The 20,081-nt window shown below is 39.0% G+C and overlaps 1 protein-coding gene across 2 annotated transcripts in view; it reads right to left on the bottom strand.

The window, feature by feature from the left end:
* IPCEF1 (interaction protein for cytohesin exchange factors 1) overlaps nucleotides 1-20,081 on the bottom strand; it is a 183,075-nt gene that overhangs the window by 103,603 nt on the left and 59,391 nt on the right. Inside the window, exon 1 of one of the 2 annotated variants that reach the window (XM_067701722.1) lies at nucleotides 19,257-19,294. The exons of the other annotated variant lie outside the window; for it this stretch is intronic. The gene's annotated coding sequence lies outside the window, so the exon portion shown is untranslated. Of the gene's footprint in view, nucleotides 1-19,256; nucleotides 19,295-20,081 lie in introns of those variants that run through there. 2 annotated transcript variants of the gene reach the window in all.

The following is a 20,081-nucleotide window of genomic DNA, read 5'->3' as shown; positions in this document are numbered from 1 at the left end:
TATGTGTATGCTTCTGTGTGAGATTTTGTCTGTATAGCTTTGCTTCCACCATTGGTCCTAGGGGTCTATCCGTCCGGTTTTTGTTTTGTTTTGTTTTATTTTCTCTTAAGTTTTTTTATTTTAATAACTTTATTATATTTTATCTTATTTTATTTTACTTTATCTTCTTTCTTTCTTTATTTCCTTCCTTCCTTCCTTCCTTCTGCCCTCCCTCCCTCCCTCCTTTCTTTCTTTCTACTTCTACTAATTTTTTCTTCTACTTTTTCTCCCTTTTATTCTGAGCCGTGTGGATGAAAGGCTCTTGGTGCTGCAGCCAGGAGTCAGTGCTGTGCCTCTGAGGTGGGAGAACCAACTTCAAGACACTAGTCCACAAGAGACCTCCCAGCTCCACATAATATCAAATGGCAAAAATCTCCCAGAGACTTCCATCTCAACACCAGCCCCCAGCTTCACTCAACGACCAGCAAGCTACAGTGCTGGACATCCTATGCCACACAACTAGCAAGACAGGAACACAACCCCACCCATTAGCAGAGAGGCTGCCCAAAATCATAGTAAGTCCACAGACACCCCAAAACACACCACCAGACGTGGACCTGCCCACCAGAAAGACAAGACCCAGCCTCATCCACCAGAACATAGGCACTAGTCCCCTCCACCAGGAAGCCTACACAACCAACTGAACCAACCTTAGCCACTGGGGACAGACACCAAACACAACGGGAACTACGAACCTGCAGCCTGCAGAAAGGAGACCCCAAACACAGTAAGATAAGCAAAATGAGAAGACAGAAAAACACACAGCAGATGAAGGAGCAAGATAAAAACCCACCAGACCTAACAAATGAAGACGAAATAGGCAGTCTACCTGAAAAAGAATTCAGAATAATGAGAGTAAAGATGATCCAAAATCTTGGAAATAGAATAGACAAAATGCAAGAAACATTTAACAAGGACCTAGAAGAACTAAAGATGAAACAAACAACAATGAACAACACAATAAATGAAATTAAAAATACTCTAGATGGGATCAATAGCAGAATAACTGAGGCAGAAGAACGGATAAGTGACCTGGAAGATAAAATAGTGGAAATAACTACTGCAGAGCAGAATAAAGAAAAAAGAATGAAAAGAACTGAAGACAGTCTCAGAGACCTCTGGGACAACATTAAACGCACCAACATTTGAATTATAGGGGTTCCAGAAGAAGAGAAAAAGAAAGGGACTGAGAAAATATTTGAAGAGATTATAGTTGAAAACTTCCCTAATATGGGAAAGGAAATAGTTAATCAAGTCCAGGAAGCACAGAGAGTCCCATACAGGATAAATCCAAGGAGAAATACGCTAAGACACATATTAATCAAACTCTCAAAAATTAAATACAAAGAAAACATATTAAAAGCAGCAAGGGAAAAGCAACAAATAACACACAAGGGAATCCCCATAAGGTTAACAGCTGATCTTTCAGCAGAAACTCTGCAAGTCAGAAGGGACTGGCAGGACATATTTAAAGTGATGAAGGAGAAAAACCTGCAACCAAGATTACTCTACCCAGCAAGGATCTTATTCAGATTTCGTGGAGAAATTAAAACCTTTACAGACAAGCAAAAGCTGAGAGAGTTCAGCACCACCAAACCAGCTTTACAACAACTGCTAAAGGAACTTCTCTAGGCAAGAAACACAAGAGGAGGAAAAGACCTACAATAACGAACCCAAAACAATTAAGAAAATGGGAATAGGAACATATATATTGATAATTACCTTAAATGTAAATGGACTAAATGCTCCCACCAAAAGACACAGATTGGCTGAATGGGTACAAAGACAAGACCCGTATATTTTCTGTCTACAAGAGACGCACTTCAGACCTAGAGACACATACAGACTGAAAGTAAGGGGATGGAAAAAGATATTTCATGCAAAAGAAAGCTGAAGTAGCAATTCTCATATCAGAAAAAATAGACTTTAAAATAAAGACTATTAGAAGAGACAAACTGATTCACTTTGTTATAAAGCAGAAACTAACACACCATTGTAAAGCAATTATACCCCAATAAAGATGTTAAAAAAAAGAAGGAAGAAGAAGAGACAAAGAAGGACACTACATAATGATCAAGGGATCGATCAAAGAAGAAGCTATAACAATTGTAAATATGCACCCAACATAGGAGCACCTCAATACATAAGGCAAATACTAACAGCCATAAAAGGAGAAATCGACAGTAACACATTCGTAGTAGGGGACTTTAACACCCCACTTTCACCAATGGACAGATCATCCAATATGAAAATAAATAAGGAAACACAGGCTTTAAATGATACATTAAATAAGATGGACTTAATTGATATTTATAGGACATTCCATCCAAAAACAACAGAATACACATTTTTCTCAAGTGCTCATGGAAACTTCTCCAGGAGAGATCATATCCTGGGTCACAAATCAAGCCTTGGTAAATTTAAGAAAATTGAAATTGTATCTTTTCTGACCACAACGCTATGAGACTAGATATCAATTACAGGAAGAGATCTGTAAAAAATACAAACACATGGAGGCTAAACAATACACTACTTAATAACGAAGTGATCACTGACGAATTCAAAGAGGAAATAAAAAAATACCTAGAAACAAATGACAATGGAGACACGATGACCCAAAATCTATGGGATGCAGCAAAAGCAGTTCTAAGAGGGAAGTTTATAGCAATACAACCCTACCTTAAGAAACAGGAAACATCTCGAATAAACAAACTAACGTTGCACCTAAAGCAATTAGAGAAAGAAGAACAAAAATACCCCAAAGGTAGCAGAAGGAAAGAAATCATAAAGATCAGATCAGAAATAAATGAAAAAGAAATGAAGGAAACGATAGCAAAGATCAATAAAACTAAAAGCTGCTTCTTTGAGAAGATAAACAAAATTGATAAACCATTAGCCAGACTCATCAAGAAAAAAAGGGAGAAGACTCAAATCAATAGAATTAGAAATAAAAAAGGAGACGTAACAACTGACACTGCAGAAATACAAAAGATCATGAGAGATTACTACAGGCAACTCTATGCCAATAAAATGGACAACCTGGAAGAAATGGACAAATTCTTAGAAATGCACAACCTGCCAAACCTAAATCAGGAAGAAATAGAAAATATGAACAGACCAATCACAAGCACTGAAATTGAAACTGTGATTTAAAATATTCCAACAAACAAAAGCCCAGGACCAGATGGCTTCACAGGCGAATTCTATCAAACATTTAGAGAAGAGCTATCACCTATCCTTCTCAAACTCTTCCAAAATATAGGAGAGGGAGGAACACTCCCAAACTCATTCTACGAGGCCACCATCACCCTGATACCAAAACCAGACAAGGATGTCACAAAGAAAGAAAACTATATGGACTTCCCTGGTGGCACAGTGGTTGAGAGTCCGCCTGCTGATGCAGGGGACACGGGTTTGTGCCCCCGCCTGGGAAGATCCCACATGCCGTGGAGTGGCTGGGCCTGTGAGCCATGGCCGCTGAGCCTGTGCATCCGGAGCCTGTGCTCCGCAACGGGAGAGGCCACAACGGTGAGAGGCCCGCATACCGCAAAAAAAAAAAAAGAAAAGAAAAGAAAAAAGAAAACTATAGGCCAATATCACTGATGAACATAGATGCAAAAATCCTCAACAAAATACTAGCAAACAGAATCCAACAGCATATTAAATGGATCATACACCATGATCAAGTGGGGTTTATTCCAGGAATGCAAGGATTCTTCAATATATGCAAATCAATCAACGTGATACACCGTATTAACAAATTGAAGGAAAAAAACCATATGATCATCTCAATAGATGCAGAGAAAGCTTTTGACAAAATTCAACACCCATTTCTGATAAAAACCTTGCAGAAAGTAGGCATAGAGGGAACTTTCCTCAACATAATAAAGGCCATATATGACAAACCCACAGCCAACATCGTCCTCAATGGTGAAAAACTGAAAGCATTTCCACTAAGATCAGGAACAAGAAAAGGTTGCCCACTCTCACCACACTTATTCAACATAGTTTTGGAAGTTTTAGCCACAGAAATCAGAGAAGAAAAGGAAATAAAAGGAATCCAAATTGGAAAAGAAGAAGTAAAGCTGTCATTGTTTGCAGATGACATGATACTATACATAGAGAATCCTAAAGATGCTACCAGAAAACTACTAGAGCTAATCAATGAATTTGGTAAAGTAGCAGGATACAAAATTAATGCACAGAAATCTCTGGCATTCCTATACACTAATGATGACAAATCTGAAAGTGAAATCAAGAAAACACTCCCATTTACCACTGCAACAAAAAGAATAAAATATCTAGGAATAAACCTACCTAAGGAGAGAAAAGACCTGTATGCAGAAAATTATAAGACACTGATGAAAGAAATTAAAGATGATACAAATAGATGGAGAGATATACCATGTTCTTGGATTGGAAGAATCAACATTGTGAAAATGACTCTACTACCCAAAGCAATCTACAGATTCAATGCAATCCCTATCAAACTACCACTGGCAATTTTTACAGAACTAGAACCAAAAAATTCACAATTTGTATGGAAACACAAAAGACCCCGAATAGCCAAAGCAATCTTGAGAACAAAAAGCGGAGCTGGAGGAATCAGGCTCCCTGACTTCAGACTATACTACAAAACTACAGTAATCAAGACAGTATGGTACTGGCACTAAAACAGAAATATAGATCAATGGAACAGTATAGAAAGCCCAGAGATAAACCCACACACATATGGTCACCTTATCTTTGATAAAGGAGGCAGGAATGTACAGTGGAGAAAGGACAGCCTCTTCAATAAGTGGTGCTGGGAAAACTGGACAGCTACATGTAAAAGTATGAGATTAGATCACTCCCTAACACCATACACAAAAAAAAGCTCAAAATGGATTAAAGACCTAAATGTAGGGCCAGACACTATCAAACTCTTAGAGGAAAACATAGGCAGAACTCTCTATGACATAAATCACAGCAAGATCCTTTTTGACCCACCTCCTAGGGAAATGAAAATAAAAACAAAAATAAACAAATGGGACCTAATGAAACTTCAAAGCTTTTGCAAAGCAAAGGAAACCATAAACAAAACCAAAAGACAACCCTCAGAATGGGAGAAAATATTTGCAAATGAAGCAACTGACAAAGGATTAATCTCCAAAATTTATAAGCAGCTCATGCAGCTCAATAACAAAAAAACAAACAGCCCAATCCAAAAATGGGCAGAAGACCTAAATAGACATTTCTCCAAAGAAGATATACGGACTGCCAACAAACACATGAAATAATGCTCAACATCATTAATCATTAGAGAAGTGAAAATCAAAACTACAATGAGATATCATCTCACACCGGTCAGAATGGCCATCATCAAAAAATCTAGAAACAATAAATGCTGGAGAGGGTGTGGAGAAAAGGGAACCCTCTTGCACTGTTGGTGGGAATGTAAATTGATACAGCCACTGTGGTGAACAGTATGGAGGTTCCTTAAAAAACTACAAATAGAGCTACCATATGACCCAGCAATCCCACTACTGGGCATATATCCTGAGAAAACCATAATTCAAAAAGAGTCATGTACCAAAATGTTCATTGCAGCTCTATTTACAATAGCCAGGACATGGAAGCAACCTAAGTGTCCATCATTGGATGAATGGATAAAGAAGACGTGGCACATATATACAATGGAATATTACTCAGCCATAAAAAGAAACGAAATTGAGCTATTTGTAAGGAGGTGGACAGACCTAGAGTCTGTCACACAGAGTGAAGTAAGTCAGAAACAGAAAGACAAATACAGTATGCTAACACATATATATGGAATTTAAGGAAAAAAATGTCATGAAGAACCTAGGGGTAAGACAGGAATAAAGACACAGACCTACTAGAGAATGGACTTGAGGATATGGGGAGGGGGAAGGGTAAGCTGTGACAAAGCGAGAGAGGCATGGACATATATACACTACCAAACGTAAGGTAGATAGCTAGTGGTAAGCAGCCGCATAGCACAGGGAGATCAGCTCAGTGCTTTGTGACCACTTAGAGGGGTGGGATAGGGAGGGTCGGAGGGAGGGAGATTGAAGAGGGAAGAGATATGGGGACATATGTATATGTATAACTGGTTCACTTTGTTATAAAGCAGAAACTAACACACCATTGTAAAGCAATTATACTCCAATAAAGATGTTAAAAAAAAATTTACCTCTTGTAGTTATCATTATCCATCAAAATGTGTAACATTCATATTGTTTGTTATGTACCAATAAGAATTATAATAATAACTCATTCCAAATGAAATCATTTATGGCTTAAAGAATTATGTCACCTCAAATTTTTTAAATTAATTTAATTTTAAATATATATATAGTTGAAATGTATTACATAATTATCAATAAATTATTAATAATAATTTTATTAATTATTATTACCAATAAATTTTCAAGCATAAAAATATTATATAATTGAACAAAAATCTATGGAGTACTGGAATGAGAAAATGAGCTCCAGGGGAAAAAATAAAAAAGAGCTATGTAGGGCTCCCCTGGTGGCACAGTGGTTGAGAGTCCACCTGCCGATGCAGGGGACACGGGTTCGTGCCCCGGTCCGGGAAGATCCCACATGCCGTGGAGCGGCTGGGCCCGTGAGCCATGGCTGCTGAGCCTGCACGTCTGGAGCCTGTGCTCTGCAACGGGAGAGGCCACAACAGGGAGAGGCCCGCATACCACAAAAAAAAAAAAAAAAAAAAAAAGAGCTATGTAAAACTTCAAAGATTACTTTAAAAAAATAGCAAGACATGTCAGATTTCGGTTTATATTGCCTAAGTTATATTTAAAGAGAAATTTTACCTTTTTCACTATGAAGATTTATAATATGCCAGAAATTACATCTTTCACATCTATTTAAACATACGATAAAAACTCTGAATGACGATTTAAACTGTGAAGGAGCACATAGGGTTTCCATATTATTTTATGGGTACACAACCAAAAAAAGAAAAAAAAAGCTTTATAACTACTGCATACACATGGATTATGGTCAAACAGATTTCACTCTGCCACTTGCTAAATGTGGAAACTTAGGAAAATCACTTAACTTCTATAAATGGTAAGAGCTTCATCTCTTAAACAGAAATGATAATAACCAGCTGATAGGGTTTTTGTGAGAATTAAGTGAAATCTCATATGGGAAACACGTGGATGCTCAAAAAGAGGTAGCAATTACATAGAATGGGAGCAATTACCTAGAAACAGCTTTGTTATAGAAAACTATTCTTCCTAATGGACTTAGCACACAACTGAAGGGTCTGAGCCAGGGTGACAGCAGTTTTCATCAAATAAAATAGCGTTCACATTTGGAGGTGGATTAAACTCCCTAACCTACTCTCCTCTAGACATTTTTGGTACCATATTTCAGAGTTTAAGGGAATAGTTTTCTCAGTCATATTTGAGACAGTTACCTTCTTTAAAGAACAATCCTTAACACACCACAACATGAGACTTAGCCAAAACACTGAGGTTATTAATACTTTTTAAGTTAGTGCAATGACATAAAATGTATTTCTGATAAGCTCTGTAACTGCAAAGTAGAAACACATTTCATTACCAAATGCATAATAAAGCTAATTTCAAAGAAGAGATTTTTTCCTTAATATATACTGGTTGTTATGGACTGAATGTTTGTGGCCCTGAAAAATTCGTATGTTGAAATCTAATTCCCAGTGTGGTAGTATTTGGAGGTGGGGCCTTGGGGAGGTAAATAGGTCATAATGGCAGGGGCCCTCATAAATGAGATTAGTGCCCTTTTAAGAAGGGGTCAGAGAGCCAGCTCACTCTTTCCACCATGTGAAGATACAAGAAGAAGGGTTAGCACTCTGCAACCCAGAAAAGGGCTCGTACCAGAACCTGACCGTGCTGGCACCATAATGCCAGTTCCAGACTCCAGAACTGTGAGAAATGAATTTCTGTTGTTGATAAGCCACCTAGTTTACAGTATTTTGTTACAGAAGCCCAAACTGACTAAGACACTGGTGAAGAATCAGTCCCTCTCATTTTACACAAACAAAAGTTCATTCTAGCAACTTATTTTAGAAACTGTTTGGTAAATCAGTTAAGTCAGAAATATGGATTCTGGTCCTGTATCATTTTAAAACCAGAAAATAAACCAAGAATATCAATATGCAACAAAGGCACTATTGATAAAGCAGACAGTAGATAGTATAACTGGTATTTTTTTTTAAATCTTTAAAAAAAAACCTCACTAAAGGCAGTTATAGGTTCAACTGATCCAAAAGTAACTGTCTTGATTATCCCTCAGTGAACATTATAATCTTTGGGATGATGCAGCAAAACAAGTACCATGCCTACTGTTTTAAAGATTTTTTTAAAAGAATACAATTTATTGTGATTTTGAGATAATTTTCCAATTAAAAGAAACTATGAGCCAGGTTTATTCTCTTTTTTCATAGAGCCTTAAGTGAAAACAACAAAACTGAATAAAAATTTAAAACACCAACAGATTAATTCACATGTTTATCCTTTAACATTACAGTGCTAGCATTTGACAAGACATTCTCAGAACAGTGAATGGATTTATGGACAATCCATGAGGCAAACAATGTGCATTATCCTTAATCCAAAAACTAGAGCTCTTTGGAGCCAGAAGATGCAGGTCACCCTAGAGGCAGAAGTCTCAATCATCGAAAAGCATGGAAAACATGTAACAACAAAGTGTACACTTAACTAACAATGAGAACTGTCTGTAAGCATCTTCTGTTAAGTGATTGTCCATCGTAGTGATGCCACGGGAAGCAGGAGAGAAAATTCATCTTTGCTCAGATATAAAAGCAAAGGACATGAAACAATCCATTAGCTTTGCTACTTAGCAGGAAATCTCTTGTTAAGGCAGAGCAGGAGAGAAGGGAGCCAAATGCAAGATGACCTTCCTGTGAGTACACCTGCAGGGATGTATGGGGTGGGCTGGCCTGGGGTTGTTACTTTGTCCAGGAAATTTACGAAATGGAAATATTTATCCAAATTATTTCAAGCTTTTTCCTTTTTAATTTTAGCTCTATTGTCTTCTGTTCCAATCCATCTCCTACACGCTTTAAAAGTCTCATTCTTCCTCTGTCATTTATTTTCTCTTTTTTATCTTTAACTTTTCCACTCATTTCACTGCATTTCTTTTCTGCAGTCTCTCAACTTTGAGGATAATCTGACAGATGGTTTTAAGAGCTGCGACTTTTTTAAAACAGAAACTATAATAAAATTATTTTATTTTCAACACTACTGCAATGCCGTGATCCATCATCTGAGGAGATTGGCAGGCTTCTTCCTTACTCTCCTGCATTCCCACGTAAGCTGTCAGCCCTGACAATCAAGGTTTAGACATAAAAATCCACAAATCTAAGGGGGGAAAAAAAACCCTTCTTTCAGCCAACAATGTCATTCTCTATTCCCAAAGGATCATTTTACCAAAGTAACAAGCAGGTGGCAAACTGTAAGCGATCACCAACAATCTGCCTCTTCTACGTCCTGGAAGAACCTGCACCAAACTGAAAGGGCTGCTGGACCTGCCCCTTAGGGAGGCACGAAGCTCCCTCGCATCTCTTGCGGCAGGCGTATATGCCCGAGTGCAGCCTCCAGAACCCGAAAGAGTCACAGATTATGGTCTGTGTCCCAGCATGCCCTTAGGGCTCTGGCAAGGGGGCAGGGCCCTACCAATCCACCTCCGGGCAGTAGCCAGGAGCCGCCCATGTGCGCCCTGTGCCCATTGCTCCCAACCGAGGCGCTTTCCCTTCACCAGCTAGTGAGGTCGACCAGATGCCCAGAGACCACCAGAACTCATCTTTGTAGGGTTGATTCTGTTTCCGCAATTGTCTTAAATTCCACAGCACCACCCAGTAAGTGATTGATCCCACCAGCCCTCCAGAATCGGGCTAGCACACTGACTTTTGGCTCTTCAAATTATTTATAAAAGTAGGGGCCCTGCAAAATATGTTTTCACACCTCCCAACACACACACACACACACACACACACACACACACACACACGCCATAGTAGCAGCTTCGTGCACCAATGCAGATAAAACCTGCAAGGCACCTGCCTCCTAGACCAGTGACAGATCCAAGGCACTTCTAGGAGCCAGGCATTCTAAGATCCAAACTAGCTGTGTGCTTAGGTTGGATTTAAAAGATTGGTGATGGAAACCCAAGGAACCTCTTCACCGATTTGTACTAGCCTCAGGATGCTCCATCAAGTAGGGACGGGGCCACCAGGCCTGTGACAAGACCACAGGCAGCACTAGTAGCCCACAGGCAAAGCATCAGTTATTAGGGCAACAACAGTCTGTCGCATAAGCACACCCTGGTCGTCTACAATGGCAGCCCCTGAGTAACAACACCTGATTCATAAATTCACTTCACTCCAGCCTGTGTGGGGTGAGAGCAGATACAATGCACTAAGATGGGCCAGACAAGAATGGCAAATGATCACCCTCACCTTTCGGCCATTTGCAGCCCTAAATTTCTCCACATGAGTTATATTCATATTTTTGCTTTCTGGAAGAGAGTATATGTTTCTGCCTGTGAACTCCAGACTGTGTTCACACTGCTCCGAGGCAGCCCTTCACTTTAACTCAGCTTTGCCAAACAACCCTCCATTGAACCCTCTTTTCACTAAAAGGAATAGGTGTACCCCATGCAGCAGTGGCCTCTGCTACAGGACCATTGCAGGCTAGAAGGAAGCCAGAAAAGGAAGAACTATTACAAAGCTGCCTGTTGTTTGCACGCATTGCTCTGCAGTTGGAGCAAAACTTCCCCTTTTGTCTGGCTAGCTCTTTCTTGGGAAATATCACTTTGATGGGCCTTATGATTTTGAAAAATGAGTGCCCAAGGCCCTGTCCGACAGGAGAAGTAGTGACCGTGATTAACTAACCTGCTGTGCATCACAAGAGGAAAGGCTGCCTTTACCAAGAAGAGGGAGACTTCTCCTGGAAGCCCTTACAATGATACTCGTCAGAATTATAGCAAATTATTTGCAGTCTTCACATCAACTCTGTAATTTTTTTCTTTTTTTTTTTGGCCACACCGTGAGGCACGTGGAATCTTAGTTTCCCAACCAGGGAGCGAAACCTCACCCCCTGCATTGGCAGCGTGGAGTCTTAACCACTGGACTGCCAGGGAAGTCCCAACTCTGTAAAGTAATATTACCTATACTTTTACAAGTAAAGAAACTGACATACAGAGCAGATAGACTAACTACTCTACACAGCTAGCAAGTCATAAAGTCAGAATTCAAGCCTTCAGACCCCAAGCTCAGGGTCCTTTGGACATTAACAGTGTTGCCTCTTATAATAATGTTGCCTTTTCAACTTCTCCTTAGAAGCATGCTTAATTTTTCTGCAAACAGTAAGACTCATCACATTCTTAGAGAATGAATTGAGTCCCAGAATTCTCGTAGACACTGCAGGCCAGGCATACAGTAGGCACCTAATAAATATCTGTTGATTTATATTGACCCTGCCTGTATTTTAGGACAAGTTAGAGAAGGTAAACAATTTACCAAATTTGAACAATTCAAAGAAGCCTAATGTGACTCACCACAGTTGACATCTTTTACTCAAAGGGCTACATATGGGACCACAGATCAGCTGCCACTGGGCGATTTTGAAGGATCTGATCCACAAGAAATATAGTTTCTGGAAAGAGAGACATTGGAGAGCCAAAGGCAGCTTGTTTTGGAATTGAGCACCCTTGCCAAGGCTTCATTTATAAATAATGGAGGGCTAACTTCCTGGTTGCAATCTTAAATGGGCAGGCTACCTGTATCAACAACCCTGATGCAAGTACCTGAATTCTGTGTCTGCTGACAATTCCTGGTTAATGTCTCCAAAATTTTTTTAAAGCAAGAATGAGAGCTCTAGCCAAGATGCCTCTATTTATTAAAGAAGACCTGTTAAATTAAAGCCATTCTTAAATACCCCAAAACTGAGACATTTGTTGACACGGTCCACGCAAACTATTGCCTGCGGAAATAGATTAGCTTTCTCTGGAATCATAACATGTATGCAAAGAGACACCTAGTGGACAAACATGTAAGTACACTGTTTAGCTTGAGACCAAAGACTGAAAGATCATTTTGAAAGATCATTCTCACTCCTGCTTTTGATTTCAATAGAGCATTTTTAAAAACTACTAGAATCATAAAGCTGGAAATCTAAGCTTTAAAAAAGACTATTTTGTGTTTATTTCTAAAGGAAATTTTTGCTCTTTACTGATTTTTAATTAGATTATCATACTGCATAAAGTCTTGAGAAGTAACACAAAAATTAGAGTAGAATGTTATTGGCCAGCCACTTGAGTTCACCTTTCTCTGAACTCGCGTGTGCTTATTTTTTTTGTTTCCATCTCTTTATAGACTTCGTGTATGAGATTTTCCATTTGTCTTTGGGTTGTTTTATTCTTGCTTTTAATTAAGTAAAGCCAAAGACGTTTTTCCCAGCCAGCTTCCTGTGGTCCGCCCAGCTTCCTGTGACCTGCCTGCTCTCTTCATTTTGCACTCTCTCACCCACACCTCACCTACACACTGTTTTATACCCATCTTCTCACACTCAGCTTACATCTGCACCTGCCACCCTCCCACTGCCCTAGATGACTTTAACCTCAAAAGTCTGTCATCACAAGGAAACAAGGAATTATTTATTTTTTCCTGACACCATTTTACTGAAATTTGGCTTATGTCAAACGTTTAGAGGAGAAACGTTTTTTTAATTAAATAGATAAGTTTAATTTCAATGGGTATGAACTCACCGACCCCAACCCATAGAATTTTAAATGTGAAAGAGAAACACTTGTTCTCAGGGAAGCCAGATTACATTTACAAAGTCCAGTCACTCTAAGACTGCTGGACCAGGAAAAGCCAAGCCACGTAGAGAGTCCCAGGAGAACAAAGTGCTAGGAAAAGGAGGACCTAAGGAACACAGACGTGTGGATGAAAAAGTGATCTTGGGGCTTCCCTGGTGGCGCAGTGGTTGAGAGTCCGCCTGCCGATGCAGGGGACGCGGGTTCGTGACCCGGTCCGGGAGGATCCCACATGCCGCGGAGCGGCTGGGCCCGTGAGCCATGGCCGCTGAGCCTGCGCGTCCGGAGCCTGTGCTCTGCAACGGGAGAGGCCACAACGGTGAGAGGCCACAACGGTGAGAGGCCCGCGTACCGCAAAAAAAAAAAAAGTGATCTTGGAAGCGGATCCTTCTGTCACAACCACTCCAGCTAAAACCACATGAATCAGAGAAGAACTACCAAGCCAAGCTCTTCTCAAATTCTGTCCTGGGCAAAACAAAGAGGTCCTCACTACCATTTTCAGTAAGTAAGGTGGTCCTTCTTTCTTCCATCACATATTTGATGGTAATATGTTGAAACCTTTTCTTGGATATTAGGAATAAACCAAAGATGCTGAACATTGTATCAGAAGAGCTCATTAAAAATCAGTAAGCATTACAATAATTAAAAAATAAGAAATTAAGATTGTCAATATTTTCAGATGATATGATTTTACATATGGAAAAGAATCTACATGTGAATTATTTAAACTGAAAAGTGGATATAGAAGGGTTGCTAGATACCTGCCCAATATGTAAAAATCAATAACTTTTCTACATGCCAGCAACAGATAGCATGAAAATAAAATTTATAAGAAGATACAAATATAACAACATCATTAAATTCCAAATACATTAGAATGACTCTAACAAAACACATGTAATACTTCTGTGAAGAAATCTATAAAGCATTATTGAAAGAAATTAAAGAAGATACAAACAAATGGAAGGATATGTCATATTCATTAATTAGAGGACTCAAGATTGCAAAGATGGAGCTTCCCTGGTGGCGCAGTGGTTAGGAATCTGCCTGTCAATGCAAGGGACACGGGTTCAAGCCCTGGTCCGGGAAGATCCCACAGGCCGTGGAGCAACTAAGCCCGTGCGCCACAACTACTGAGCCTGAGCTCTAGAGCCCACAAACCACAACTACTGAGCCCGTGTGCCACAACTACTGAGCCCGTGTGCCACAACTACTGAAGCCAACACTCCTAGAGCCCATGCTCCACAACAAGAGAGGCCACCACAATGAGGAGCCCGCGCACCACAACAGAGTAGCCCCCACTCGCCACAACTAGAGAAAGCCTGCACACAGCAACGAAGACCCAACGCAGCCAAAAAATAAAATAATAAGTAAATTTTTAAAAAAAGATTGCAAAGATGACTATGGTTAGTGCTTTTTCTTTGTTGTTAATTTTATTATCCTATTGGCAAAAGGATATTATCTTACCTTTTCTTCTAGAACTTCTGTTGTTTTGCCTTTCATTTTAGATCTATAATCTACTTGCAATTGATCTTTGATTCTGGTTTCAGATAAGGGTTAATTTTCATTTTTAAAATTAATAACCAATTGTCTCAGTATCATTTATTGAAAATACTGTCATTTCCCCATTGGTTCTAATCATAAAGGAAAAACTTGATAAATTGGAACCCACTAAAATTAAGAATTTCCGTTTACCAAAAGACAACAGTAGGGATTGTAAAAGCAAGTAAATGAATGAGAAAAGATATATGCAGTACATATAACCTATACAAGGCTATATACCGGAATGCATAAAGAATTTCTATAAATCAGTCAGAAACAGACAGAAAAACCCAAGAGAAAAATGAGAAAAAACTTAAGAGCCGTTTCACAAATGAGGATATCAATTAGCCAATATATGTATGAAAAGGTGCTTAACCTCATTACCGTTCAATGAAATACAAGGTAAAACTGTAAAGAAACATCATTAAACACTGGCCAAAATCATGAAGTTTTAGAAGACTGACAATAACAAGTACATTGTAGAGCCAAAGAAAACACTCAAACACTGCTGTAGAGAGCGTAAATTAGGACAACCATTTTGGAAAACTGTTGGGCAAAATCTGCTAAACTGACCACATGCATAGCCTATGACCCATAAGTTTTACTCTTAAATGTACATGCATCAGATATGCACGCACATGTACACTGAAAACATGTATAATAATGTTTCTAGAAGCTTTATTAATAATAGAGAAAATGTTAAAAAAAAAATCCAAATGTCCATAAACAGGAAAGTAGATAAATAAATTGTGGATTAGTCATACAATGGAATACTACTTAGCAATAAAAAAGGGGAAACTCCATATCTCACAGTCATATAATATTGAGAGAAAGAAACAAGACACCAAAGAATATACAATGTATAATTCTGTTTATATAAAATAATAAAACTGACAAAACTAGACCTCAGTGTTTAGCAAAGTACACCTGGGTCACTAAATTATACAGGAATGCAAGGCAGTAATTATCACAAATGGCGGGAGAGTGGCTACCTTTAAGGGAAGGCAGGGATTATTTATTAGAAGAGGCCAAGACGTGATTCGGGCTATCCCAACAGTATCCTATTTCTTGACTCAAGTAGTCGTTACAAGAATTTTTGCTCTGTGACAAAGCATCAAGCTATTCAAATTAGTTTTGTGCAATCTATGAATATTATAGTTAATATAATATACGTTATATTTCAAAATAAAATTTATTTTAAAAAGTAAGATTTAGCAGTATGTTATCTAAAAGAAGAAAAACAGAAAACAGAAGGATGTGAAATGTTAAAATTTAAAAGATGGAAACAAATATACAGGCAAACACGAACAAAGAAAGCTGTGATGACAATTTTAATATCTGAAAATATAAAATTCATGGTAAATATACATATATAACAAAAAATACAATCAGAAAATATAACCTTCATAGACATATAAATATATTGCCTCAAGCAAGCACAACTCATAGAACTGGAAAGAGAAATATATAACTTGACAATTATAGTTGAAGATTATAGCACACATCTCTCAGATATCAATAGCTTAAGCAGACAATAAATAAACAGAAATGTAGATGACCCAAATGACACAAATTAGTAAATTTAGACACACAGAACTCTATACTTGAGAAACAGAGAATAAACTCTCATTTTCAGCACACATGGTATACTGTCAAAAATTGACAAAAGTACTGTATTACAAAGGAAGTCTTGATAAATTTCACAGAACCAGTTTAACACAGATTATTTCCTCTGGCTGTAATGCATTAATTATAGAAATTAATAATGAAAACATAGCTTTAAATAGTCTACATGTCTGGAAACTAAATCTTGCACTACTAAAAAAATTGTATAGATAATCAACAAGGACCTGTGTATAGCACAGGGAACTCCACTTGATATTTTATAATAACCTATGTGGGAAAAGAATCTGCAAAAGAATAGATATATGTACATGTATAACTGAACCACTTTGCTGTACACCTGAAACTAACACAACATTGTAAATCAGCTATACCCCAATATAAAATAAAAATTAAATTTTAAAAAAGAATTAAGGAAATCAAATGGGAAATATTTAAAATTTATCACCATTGAAAACACTACATATCAAAAAAGTTTTAGGAAACACAGCTAAAGCATTTTTCAAAGGAAAATTTATACTTTAAATGCATTTATCAAAAAAAGAAGGGTTGAAAACAAATAAGTTAAGAGCTTAACACATGAAATGAGAAAAATAGCAAAATAACAAACCCAAGATAGATATAGTAAAAATAAAGGCAGAAATCAATAAAATAGAAAAATATAGAGAAGATTAATAAAACACAAAGGTAATTCTTTGAACAAAAATTAATAAAGTAGAACTCCAGCAAGACTGGTAAAGTAGGAAAAACTAGACACAAAATAAACACTTCTGAGTTATACCTCTTAACCTGCCAATTATTCAGCCTGAAACTGTTAACATCAAAAACTTTCATTTGGATGCAGGTAAATAGTTAAGAAAAAATCTAATATAGAGAGATTACCCAATTATCCATCTTGCAACCTGCTCTCCTGAAAGAAATAAAATATTCTTTGCCAAAGTCTAACATTTTTTCACACATTGATCAGTGGGAGTAAACATCTAACTGAAAATGAAATAAATTATTCATAAAATCAGAGAAAATTATTTTCCCCATAATTTTTTCCAGGCAAAATTACTTTAACATTTAAAAACTAATTATAACATATCGGACTACTGTATACATGCAAAATTCAGAATCAAACAAATTGGAAAATTACTGTCAGGTTTCAGATCTGCTGCTTTCTTCCACCTATTAATCTTAGGCCCTTTTAATACAGACTGCCATTTCTCAAAGCTCACTAGAAGAATCTTTTATTGGTTATTTATTAATTTTTGTCAGACCAGCTCCTTTTACTTCAAGGAATTGCCTCTTCCCCTCCTTGAGGCACTGTCAATCATGTGGTCCCACATTCCCCCAAACAGGAGCAAGCACATGGCTTAGGTTTGCCAATCATTCATTCATTCGTCAGATACGTATTGGCTGACAGTTTTATAGCCTGAAGATACAATATTGAACACAATAGATAAAACCTCCTGCCCTCATGGGGCCTACATTTCATGGGGATAGACAAATAATTAATAAGATAAGTAAGTAAAATAAATGGTATATTAGACTGGGATAAATGGGGAAAAATAAAATAGGGGAGAGTATTAGAGAGGGTTGTGATTTTTAAATGGATAGATAGAAATGGACTCACTAAATAGCCGATATTAGGGTAAAGACCTGAAAGAGGTGAAGAAATAGCCCATGGCTATCCAAGGGTGAAGCAGCCCAGCTTTGGGGAACGGCCAACGCAGTGGCCCCAGAGTGGGACTGAGAAGGTGTCTGGCATGTGTGAGGCATAACAAGGAGGCCAGCACAGCTGAGGCTGGGGGTGCAACGGAAGGCGAGTGGCAGCAGATGAGGTCAGAGGGGTCATGGGAAGTCAGATCATGCAGATCTGACTTGGTCTTGGTGGTCTTTTTTTTTTGAGTTAGGAATTAATATTATTTTTATTTTAAAGTCAAGGAGAGATTTGAATTGAGAATTATGTAAATTATTTAAGGTCATACAGCTAGTAGGTGAGAGAGCCAGGTCTGAACTAAGGTCATGTAGAGTAACAAAGAGCAACTGATTCTCCTTTATAAACATCACTGATATAAATCTACCTCTCTTTCATTCTCACTGCTCCAAAGTGTAGTTCAGCCCATCATCACTCGGCCTAGACCACTTTAGTGGATCTCCCTTATCTTGGTTTGTATGTCTCCATTTCATCTTTAATACTGCTACCAGATAAATCTTTCTAAGATTTATGTCAATTAAAAACGCTTCAAAGGCATCTCATTAACTATATGACGTGCTACAAATTTGTCAGTGTGGCCTTCCAGAAGCTGCATCCTTCCTCTCTCTTGTATCCTCTCTTAGATCTTAGTGGTCTCTTAGGCAATGGTTGAAGACTCTAGCTTCCCTTTAATCTTTCCAGGCAAGCTTTGTAGGGTTTTGATCTGACAAACACATTAACAGCTCTGGCTCTAGCCAAAATACTGATGCGAGCAAGGATATTAATTGAGAAACCAGTTAAGAGGCTCCCACAGTCATCCCGAGAAGATGTTAGAATGTCTTGAGCCAGAGCAGAAGCAGTAGAGGCGATAAGAAATAGATGAATCAAAGTACTTATCCTCTTTGACACAATGACCAATTCAGAAAGGAGCACATGAACCTACTCAGGCTAATCAGGAAATTCTGCCTAGAGAATTAGGAAAAAGACTTGTCCTTTTTTCTGGGATTTTAGTCATGAGTGCAATGCAAACCCAGAGTTAGCAGTAGCCATCTTGGTTACCTGGTGGAGAGAACAGAGAATGAAACCAAAGTAGTGGGAATCAGAGCTCAGAGGGAGAGGGAAAATAATAATCTTCCTATGCCACAAAATGCTGAATCAGACATATTTTTAAAGATGTGCATTTGAATATGTCTTGTGAAATTTCAGAATTTTGAAGGTATGCAGAGAGGATAAAAAGGTATTTATCTACAAAGAAACAAGAATAAGAATGACAGCAGATTTCTCATATGCAACATGGAATGTCAAAGATGTTGGAGCAATGCCTTGAAAGTTCTAAATGAAAATAAATTTTCTACATAAAATTCAATATCCAGTCAGACACACAATCAATCATGAGATCAAAATATCTTCTCAGGGAGAGACCTGAAAGATGGCGGAGGAGTAAGACGTGGAGATCACCTTCCTCCCAACAAATACATCAGAAATACATCTACATGTGGAACAACTCCTACAGAACACCTACCGAACGCTGGCAGAAGACCTCAGACTTCCCGAAATGCAAGAAACTCCCCATGTACCTGGGTAAGGCCAAAGAAAAAAGAAAAAACAGAAACATAAGCATAGGGACCATGGGCTTCCCTGGTGGCGCAGTGGTTGAGAGTCTGCTTGCCGATGCAGGGGACACGGGTTCATGCCCCGGTCCGGGAAGATCCCACATGCCGCCGAGTGGCTGGGCCCATGAGCCATGGCCGCTGAGCCTGCGCGTCCGGAGCCTGTGCTCCGCAATGGGAGAGGCCACAACAGTGAGAGGCCCGTGTACCGCAAAAAAAAAAAAAAGAATAGGGACCAGACCTGCACCTCGGGGAGGGAACTGTGAAGAAGGAAAAGTTTCCACACACTAGGAAACCCCTTCACTGGTAGAGACGGGGGGTGGCAGTGGGGAAGCATCGGAGCCACAGAGGAGAACACAGCAATAGAAGTGCAGAGAACAAAGCAGAGAGATTCCTGCACAGAGGATCAGTGCCGACCAGCACTCACCAGCCTGAGAAGCTTGTCTGCTCACCAGCCAGGGCGGGTTGGGGGCTAGGAGCTGAGGTTCCAGCTTCGGAAGTCAGATCCCAGGGAGAGGACGGGGGTTGGTTGTGTGAACACAGCCTGAAGGGGGCCAGTGCACCACAGCTAGCTGAGGGGGAGTCCTGGAAAAAGTCTGGACCTGCCTAAGAGGCGAGAGACCATTGCTTCGGGGTGCGCAAGGAGAGGGGATACAGAGCACCGCCTAAACGAGCTTCAGAGACGGACGAGAGCCGCGGCTATCTGCGTGGACAGCAGAGGCGGGCATGAGAATGCT

Source organism: Pseudorca crassidens, chromosome 13, assembly GCF_039906515.1.
Source record: "Pseudorca crassidens isolate mPseCra1 chromosome 13, mPseCra1.hap1, whole genome shotgun sequence".
NCBI classification, from domain to species: Eukaryota; Metazoa; Chordata; class Mammalia; order Artiodactyla; family Delphinidae; genus Pseudorca; species Pseudorca crassidens.
Note: the sequence above shows the minus strand (reverse complement) of the source record. Positions and strands in the feature narration are given on the sequence as shown.